The sequence below is a fragment of the Clinocottus analis genome, unplaced genomic scaffold (assembly GCF_023055335.1).
Source record: "Clinocottus analis isolate CAN_PGR_092001 unplaced genomic scaffold, fCliAna1.0.p SCAF_20, whole genome shotgun sequence".
NCBI lineage: Eukaryota > Metazoa > Chordata > Actinopteri > Perciformes > Cottidae > Clinocottus > Clinocottus analis.
The window spans coordinates 3,703,042-3,713,184 of record NW_027175932.1 but is presented as its reverse complement, the minus strand read 5'-3'; positions in this window follow the sequence as shown (position 1 = coordinate 3,713,184).

Here is a 10,143-nt window from a genome sequence, read left to right as displayed (position 1 = left end):
CTTCTAAGTTGAGCACATCATCCCTGGGCTTGTTTACAGAAGTCTGCAGTTAGTATTGAGAAAGCGAACAGTTTTTTCTTTTCTTTTTTTTTCTCCTCCTTTCGTACAAGTTTTGTCCAAGACGACTGACGACAGTTAAGAGGCTCACAGAACGTCGCTTTATTGACTCTGTTGGGGGAGGATTATGCGCCGTGGCGACATTTCATTCTCAACGCCTCGCTGCCTCCTTCCTTTTCTTGAGCTGTTGTACAACCAAAACCGCCGTTCGCTGCTTCTTCGTAATTACACAAATATTGTGTCTCTTCAAAAAAAAAAAAAAAAAAAAAAAAAAAACTGCCAATGAACAAATAAACTCTCTCGTGAAAATGCTATTACATTCATAAGCCGGTGCTCAAGGGGGCGGAATATTGTAATTTATATTATTTCAGAGCTGATTGTTGTGTTTTGACATTGCGAAATTGTGAAATATGCACCGAAGTAAATCAACTATACGGAAACCGCACAGCTAATGCTCGGATAGAGGGTGTCAGCATCTCACATATGAGTTGCTTTGTAATCAGAGCTGGCCGGTATACCTTGAAGGGGGTGGTTTTGTTCACAGGAGCTTCCAGTATTTCCTTTTTTTTGTTGTTTTATTGTCACTTCAATGGAAAACCAAAGACTGTGCAACGCATTAATTACCGAAAAGCAGTCCTGATTCATCTGGCACAGGTAGGCGTGCACAGTTTGGACTAGTGCAAAGCCACTGCGCTCTCAGAGTGGAACAAGGGTTGACAATTATTGATCACACGTGATGGAGTGCTCGTTTGGAAAAGGTTGGAGCCATGTTGCCCGACGGGAACTCTCCCGTCACGTTTGTCTAACAAGCTGCTCGGCCACAAGTTGATGATTTCTCTTCATTAAAAAGTTACAAATTACATTGTTGTTGTTGAATGCACAGAAGGAGCTGCACATATTACCATAAAAAATAGACGCAGGGAGACAATTATTCAGAACGGACGCACATCGCAGGTGCCGGTTATTTCCCTCCGGCCATGCATCCGTGCCCTCGCCTCGTCATGTGTGTCTATGTGTGCTGTTATCTAAATAGCTCCCCGCTCAAGGGGCTTTTTCTTTCAGCTGGTAAATGAGTCATGTGACCTGTAGATTCTGAGTGTCCTGCTGCAGTTGTGTGCATCCAGGCCGGTTACACAATGCTGTGTAGTTTCTCACAGCTGCTTCCCGAGTCCGCCGCCTGGATGCTCTCATGTCTGCGTTTCCACCCTGAATACATCACGACGGCTCAACGAGGTCCGTCTCATTTCAAAGGCTCCTCCGCAACACGCTTCTTTTAACTGGAGGGCACAACCGGCAGATACGCTTGGAATTAAGTATTTATACACCGATCGCAGCGAGCAGAAGGTTTGCAGCGAACATGTTTTTTGCTAGATGAGGTGTGTTACTGAAAATGGAGGAGACCGCTAGAGTCTTCCTTTATTCTCAATAATCTCTATCGGCATCAGAGAGGCGTGAGAGAAATCACAAGCAGCTCACGCTGACCGATGACTCAGTTCTGACATTACATAAAGCCAATGTTAATGGAAGAGTAATAATTAGTTCAGTATAACTTCAGTAGCCCGTAATGCAGTTCCTTTTTGACTCGTGATCCCTCATAATGAACAGGTTTTATTCACCATTTCAAAAGAAGAATGGAAGAGAAATAATGAAAGTAACTCCAGCTTTTAAGCATTTCTAATCATCTCACAAAGTAAGGAAATGTCATGTACCAGTAAATGTGTCTCCATTCACATACAATCAGCTGTTTTAGGGCAGTGCCCAAGTGAAAACGCCAAACTGTTTAGCTCTCCGTGTTAATGAGGAGCACCTGAATGCATCGTTAGCTCAATCCTGCGTGAGGCTTCACCATCTGGCCTAAGTCCTTCCGTTCGGCCTTCGGGCGCCGCGAAGGACCGACGTTTGTGGCCCGCGTACTTGGACAGGACCCAGCGCCAGAACTGAGACCACACCAAATACTCCAGACCGGTGAACTTGCTCCCGAGTTTGAAGTACTTTCATCCACACAACCTTTCCAAAACAGCCGCTCTTCTCACATGCTAACGAAGAGATTCGTTGTCGAACGGGCTCGCCTGGAAAAGCATCTGGATCGTCGTCGTCATTCTTGGAAGTTCTGCTGAGGCGGCGAAACTTTACCCGCTTGTCCGCCGTCCTCCGAGCGTTCCCTGTCAGCGTCGTGGACACGCCGTGGGGGACGGTTTGCTTCTCGGAGAGCACTCCTGTTGACACCCAGTCTCATCCCCGCCGCGTTTCCCCTCGACTGGAGCCCTCGCTGTCAGCTGTCCCTGGCTTTTAATTGCACCGGGGGCCGCGGCTTTCGTAATTATGTTGTCAAACGTAGAAGAGGAGCGAGCGCAAATAATGTGAACGCTGCAGCCGGCTGGCGGATTTCGATCGCGGAGTCAAGACGTCGCCGCGAGAGGAGAAGCGACCCAGGAAGCAATTGAGCATACAAAGAACATTGTCACCTCATTTGTAATCAGGAAACTGTTGGGGGAAGAAAGAAAGAAAAAAGAGAAAGAAACTATATTTTTCTCTGTGCCTTAAAATAGTGTCTCACAAAGAGAACGCAGTTTTGGAAAATAAGAGGTTTGTGTCATGTTGTCAAGGAAAAACTGATAGCATGGGTCTTAATTACGGTGCGGCAGCTTGGAGTTTAATTATACAGAGTGTTGTGCTTATCTGAAGCTCTGCGCCAATCTTTTAGGAAAGTTTCACAGAACTTTGATGCTAATTCGTCCTCACGGGTACAAGTGCTCTGAATAGCGAGCCGTGCAGGAGTTTCTACCTTCTGTGCTCAACACAATTAAATATTTACGTGTCGGACAGAGTCTTCGGGGAGGAGTTTGTCTACCTGTTGGTGGGAGGCTTGAATCGATGCCTGGCGGTGTCCTGAACGATGGGAGCCGCCCGGAGGAGGAGAAGCTCCGAGGTCAATCACTAATATATATATATATATAAAAAAAGACTCTCCAGGCGTTCCCGTGCAATCTCGGAGAATTCAAGGGTTTCATCACGCCTGATACGGGTTTATTGGATGAAAATCATTCTCTTAAAATTGGCTTGAAACGCCGGTAACAAAGTCTAATATTGTTAACTTCACCGGGCCAAAACAGTAAATAAATAAGATCTATTCATCTTCTGACCCAATATATTTTCTCATCTATTGCAACAACAACAACAAATCTCTTGGGATTCGGAGGCCGCATGTGTTCGCTGCTGATAAGGCCTTTTAGATTTAATAAATATTCTTCACGTGATTTATTTTACACAAGTTTTATCAGCGTGAAAAGCAAAACCTCCGGGGGCGTAACGCAGGATTGCCCCTCTGTGCCCTTGAAGTCCGTCGCTGGCTCGGAGACACCGCGAGGAATGATGGGGCGGCGGCGGCGGCGGCGGCGCAGCACTCTGTTTACCGCGCGAGTCCTGATCAATGGGGGGCCCCGGCTTGCCAGCGGAGCCCGCCAGGGTCAGCGTTCAGCTGTGAACGGGGGAGTATATCAACAGAAGGAAGGGGGAGACGAGGGAGGGGGTGAAACAAATCTATACAATGCCACTGGTGGCCTCATTCTCTCTGTGCACAAACATACGCGCTCGCATGGAACAAATTCGACGCCGGCGGGCGAAACGTGTCCGTGGTGTGAGCGCACGCATGTCGACGAAGTGTGTGTGGGGGGGGGGGGGGGGGGGGGGGAGTGCGCTGCGCGATGTCTTTGCCCCCAACGCCGGGGTCAGGACAGTCATCGCCGGAGGGGGCGACCTCGAGGGGGTCGACCGGGAGGCGTGACAACGTAGAGGACAAATGAGGATAAACACAAACAAACAAACACAGACGCAGCGCGGTCCAAAGAGGCGGGATGACCCCCGCGTGACCCCCACACACTCTCTCCGACGGAAAAAAAAAAGAAAAAGGCGGAGGCAGGAATCCTGCATCTGCAGGGTTTGTCCTGCCGCCGCTGTGCTCAAGGCTGGGTCACTGCCACGGTTGTTAGTCTACATCTGTGAGGCGGTGATTAAAGCAGAAAATTGACCTTGAGGCTGCGAGCGGGGGGAAAACGTGCATCCTAACACCGAGAGGGAGGATTAAAGTGGACAGAAAATGAGAGAAAGATAGAAAATGTACCAAAAAAAAAGAAGGAGGGGGCTCAGGGAGTTGGAGCGAGAATGAATCAGAGAGACATAATTGAATAAGTTATGAGTAGGCAAGATGGACAGATAGAGCGCAAAAGGGGAGATGCGTAGCGGAAAGAACATGCTGGGGAGGAGCGACAGCCAGGCTTCCTCACAGGCCGGGTGAGGCACAAAGTTGGGGCGCAGAAAGAATGAATGCAAGAGATTATCTGGCTTCAACAATTTGAGGATTTTGACTGAATAAATTGCATTTTTTTTGTCTCGAGTCCCTTCGTTTTATTCCGTGGCTGTTTTCCTCCCCAAGGGAAGTTAAATGAGACGCTGACGGCGAGTGTCAGAGGGAAGCTTACGCCTCACAACAATTGTGTATACAATTATTTTTGGGTCATCAGAGGAGGTGTGGGAGCAGAGAGTGGACATGAGGACAGCCTGATCTTCAGCGTTTTATCCTTCCTTCCGATCACTTTGCTGACATGGCAGACGAACCCAGAAAAAAAAAAAAGCCTAAATATTAACTGTAATATTATAGCTGTTTAATTAAACCCAAAGCACAAAAGTGGTCGACACATCGACACATCTGTTGTCTGTTTACATCCTGTGCCAGTGGCGATGCACCAAGAACAAAGACTTAAAATTAAAAATGACCCTTTTTTTTTAACCCTTCAGATCACATCTCTGGTTATATTGTGCACTTATTTAACAATATACACATACTAAAAAATGTTCTTTTATCAAAATCCAATAATCTTTTCTTCCTCTAAATCACAATACTATGTGTGCATATTGAAGCTAGTTCTATTTTTAACCGATAAGTATAATAACATACATCTGTCAATCAATCTGCAACTTCTTTATTCTAAGCCCGCCCACTTTTGTGCGGTCCAATCAATTGTGCAGTATCTGATTTAAATCTCTGTTACTGTACAGCGCTCATATAGCTAGTACCACGGTAAATGTTGTCTACACATTAAAAAACAAAGCAGCATCCAGGAGATGGTTAGCTTAGCTTAGCATTAAGGCATTAGCCTTTCAGCACCGCCTTTCAGCACCTCAATGCCAAGCTTTAGAAACAGATTAGCTATTCCCCACAATGTCAATATTCCTTTACAGAGGTGATCATAACGGGACAAAAACTCAGCAACAGAGGCCCGCAAAGAAAGAATATGACGATCAGCGGCCATTTAATTGGTTGTAAAGCAGCAGATGTCTTCTAACAAGCTTCCAATCAAACCAGTTTGGCACCTTTCCACAAGGCTAATCACTAAATCATGATATTTAATGCAGTTTAAACATCCAAATCCGTATCAAGCAGTCCCTAAAAAACACTCAAAGGCCTTATGAATGTCATAAAGTAGGCTTAATATTGTGGGAAGTGGGCTAGACTCCCAACACCAGACATCAGACTTTATTCAAAGCATTACGACTCCTTTTAAACACAAAGAACCGAGCATCCCTTTTCCCCCAATGAAAATGTTTATTTTGTCCTCCAGGCCAAGTCAAACTTGCCTCGGCGAACGTTCAGCGTGGCTCTCCAAGGCTCCGATTCATCGGCAACGTCCGCGTGACTAAAGATGTATCTGTTAGCTCGTGGCATGTTGGACTTGTTACCGCTCCATCGGGTGGTCTCTGTTCTCCCCATAACAAGCCGCAAATCAAGATTTAACATTCGGACGTAACAACTGAGCTGTTGCTTTTCATGGCAGAGCCGTGCGGCTGAGCGGCTGAGCGGCGAGGCTGATCCCAGGCTATCTGCTGTCACTGACGGGTCCTGGAGGTGTGAGGGGAAGCAGCAAAGCAACCGGAGCGCGTCGGCTCCGGAGGAAAAAAAAAAAAGCCTTGATGGAGGAAAGCTTTGAGAGCTGACTTTACAGCTAATGAGACAAATGAAGGGGCGGCAGAGGAGAGGGAAGGATCAGTAAATAACGTGAAAAGATGAAAAACAAATGCAAGCGAGGGATCGCTTATATCACTGTGATAAACTAATTATCAGCCGTTTGCATCTCTGATTAGGACACGTGTGCACGTGTTTTGATGCAGGCGTACGTCACATTTTCCATGACTGTGCGTTGACGAGGGCTCGCTTCGAAAGGCATAGATGCAGAGTTTAATTGTATAATCCTGACTTTGTGGGATGGGGGGGGGATGTTGCAGCAGAGCCGGCGACAGATCTAAACTAACAAGACACTTTTTGCACGGCGGCAGACGGCTTTGAGAGGATCGCACCGCAGAGAAAGAAGTGTGAGATTTTAACAAGGGAGAGATTTGGATTTGGTCGGGCTTTGTGGCGGCTCCACAGTCACAAAGACGTGCGCACAAAGAAGAGAGAAAGGCAGGTTCAAGCTGCGCTCCCTCCCCTCCAGATGTTGTTTTGCAATCGGATGCAGAAAGTCAAAGCCGGGGCATTTGTCGGCGGCCGGCCGTGAAGACGAAGCCCAAATCCGGGCTCAAGCTGAGAGACGCAATGTTTCTCTTTCTCGCACGTTTACTGCGTCGTGCGTCCACATCCTATCGTGTAGTTTAACGTTAGTTTGATGTGTTTTTCATGAAACGTTCCTTTCATCAATGAAACTCACGTGGTGAAATATGATTTTGAGTAATGGCGTGTCATGGATATTTGTGGGTTTTGTCACATTCTCTGACAACAATTCTCAATCGTATGCGTCGATCACATAATCCTCCTCACCCTGATTCAGTTTAAATCAGAAACTGTCGGATTATTATTTGGTTAAAAGAATTGTAACACACCTAAAAGTGTTGTTCAGGTCGACAAGTGAAACGCTAAATGTTACAGCTGCTACAGCTGCTACAGTTGCTAACGGCTAAGCTAACGACTCAGCTAACTCACTGAAGCAGACGTTTTGAAGCCGAGGATGGAGCCATAAATGAGTAATCTGTATTGTGTTACATATTTACAGCTGTTAGCTAACTACCAAGTGAAATGTTAGCTAAACATTATAGTTTGAATTTAATGAACTTACTGGTGTCAGGGCTGAAGCTATTTTAGCATTTGTGCAGCCATTTTGCTGTTTTTTTGTTGTGATTATGTGTGTTGCCGATGTATTCATTGCTCCAGATATTGACAGAGAAATTGCCAGTATCTCACACTGTTAGGTGGCTGTGATCAGATTATTGCTGCGTAAACGCTTTAAACATGGAGATCAGTCGTTGTGATAAAAGCACAATGATGCACTGCTTCTGTTTCTTTCATGTAAACTCCTTTTGAGGATGAAGCCGAGACACAGATCCTGTAGCTGTGCATCCCGTTGGAGTGAAGACTCCCCCCAAGAACGTCGTCGTATCTCCTGCTTTTATATTTCCTCCCTTTGACTCTTTCTCTTGACTGTTTTTTGTTTGCCAGCGTCTTGAGATTTCACTTCACTGAAAAGAGATCCGTCCACATCTCTGTAGTCCAACTATAATTTGTGTGTTTCTGTTTCAGAAAATGTTCTTTTTTTTCTCCCTCCAGGATGTCTTCTTTCACAAAAAAAACACCACAAACAACCCTGAGACATGTTTTCCCCCTTACTTCCTCCCCCTTAGTCAAGTCTATTTTGTGTCTAGCGGGGCCGACGCCGCACCTCCACCTGTTCCCACTGAAGTGCGGCATCATCTGCAGAAAGCCAGACTCATATCCTGCTATTACCCGCGTGGGGTCGGCGGCCGCGGAAGCTTTGATGTGTTGCTCAGCTCTCCGTTTCAGGGCCAAAAGCAAACCCTCCTCTCCAAACTCACCTCCCACCTCGGTCTCAGACCTGACACACAAATAATAACACAGGGGCCTCCGGACCTGGAGCTGACCTCATTGGCCGGGTTCAGAGCGGCTCTTCCGCGCTCCATCTTTCATTCATCAGCGGCTTTTTTTCTTTCCCGCCCCCGAACCAGGTGCAGGGAGGTTGTTGTTGGGTTTTTTTTTCGCCCGCTGATGTCGAGGAAGAGTTTCATGTCTTGCGCTTTGAAGTCGACTGAAATAAAGTGCAGATTTGATTTTGTCGTGTACGCAGCGCCGAGGCCTGCAAATGTAGAAATAAATGTTGTTAAGTTTGGTATCATAGGTCCAAGACAGCATTAGCCTTGTGGTCGACAATGAGCCCCCCAAAAAATAGCTGTTTTTGAGCAGAAAGCTCAGACGACGAATGATCTCAGGACTCACCGGGAACTTGAAGTTCCTTCCCGTCTTTCCCTCCAGACGTCTTCTGTTTCCTCGTCTCTGAACGTGCTTGAAGTCAGACGGCTTCGGGATTCATTTCAACGGTTTCAACTCGTCTTCGTCTCGCTTTGCTTCGCCGCGGGCAACTCTCTGTCTTCATGTGGTCATTTGCATTTTTCGCACTGACTTCATGCCGCCCGCTAAATTCGCTTCTTTGTCATTGTGACAACACCACTACAAACAGGAAGTGCACACACCCGAGCAGGTCTACGTGGAATGGCGGACGATGAATACATTTAAAGTTAAAAACTTGTTTAGTTTTTTCTCGTTTGCTTTGCAACCTGCGTGTACGTTGATCAATATACTTTGAACATCTGGAGATACAGTGAAGAAAGCATCAAACTGAGGCGAAGCAGAGCTTGAAAGTTTTTGTCAGTCTTTCAAACTCTCAGTCAAAGTATTTTTTTTGTCAGTGTCATGAAACTGAATCAGAATAAAGGGAACATTGCTTTTGGTAAAAATTACAGAAGCTCCTGAAGAAATAAAACCACAACCGCCTCAATGAGGGGAGAAAAGTCTGAACTTCTCCTTCTTCTTCTTCTTCTTCTAGTGCTTCTTCTCCTTCTTCTTCTTCTTCTTCTTCTTCTTCTTCTTCTTCTTCTTCTTCTTCTTCTTCTTCTTCTTCTTCGGCTCCTCCTCCTTCTTCTTGTGCTTCTTCTTCTTCTTCGGCTCCTCCTTCTCCTCCTTCTTGTGCTTCTTCTTCTTCTCCTTCTTCTTCTTCTCCTCCTTCTTCTTCTTCTTCTTTTTCTTCTTCTTGTGCTTCCTCTTCTCCTCCTCCTTCTTCTTCTTGTGCTTCTTCTTCTTCTTCTCCTTCTTCTTCTCCTTCTCTTTGTGCTTCCTCTTCTTCTCCTCCTTCTTCTTGTGCTTCTTCTTCTTCTTCTCCTTCTTCTTCTTCTTCTTCTTCTTCTTGTGCTTCTTCTTCTTCTCCTTCTTCTTCTCCTTCTACTTGTGCTTCTTCTTGTGCTTCTTCTTCTCTTCCTCCTCCTCCTTCTTGTGCTTTTTCTCCTTCTCTTCCTCCTCCTCCTTCTTCTTCTTGTGCTTCTTCTTCTTCTCCTTCTTCTTCTCCTTCTACTTGTGCTTCTTCTTGTGCTTCTTCTCCTTCTCTTCCTCCTCCTCCTTCTTCTTGTGCTTCTTCTCCTCCTCCTCCTGCTCCTTCTTCTTCTGGCCAACTTCTTATAATTTCCTTGAAAAAAGTTACACTTCCCGGGGTAAAAAGAGCAAAGCGTTGTCAGTACCTCGTTACGCGTTCGCCGGCCTCGGCCCTCTGTGATTGGCCGCCTCCGGCTCACATCGTGACAGCTCCCCCCTCCTCTTGGGTGTTTCTAATTCGGAGGCGCTGACGACCGAGCCCCGGCGCACACGTCCTCATTACTCTTGACCAACCGATGACGGTAACTGGAAATGGTTCGTACGCCGGTCGTGATCACAGTGACAGATGTTTTCGCTCTGTCCGCGTGCGTTTGCCTCTCGCCACGACTCCACGAGCGCCTTTCATTAACATGCAGCCGCCCGCCGACGCACTCTCAAGCATGAGTGCCGCAGTGATTACACAGGAAATGAAGTATGCATATCCGTCATTATTCTAGTTATTAGGCAGCAGTTGCTGGCAGCTCGGGGACGGCGGGGAGGAGGAAGACTTCCTCTCACAGTCAGACCAACAAGTCAGGAGGTGTGACCTGCTGAGTTGGTCTCTGAGCCACTAAAGAGCACCTGAGAACTTTTTCACTCCTTCCACCCCTTCACCCAGCGCA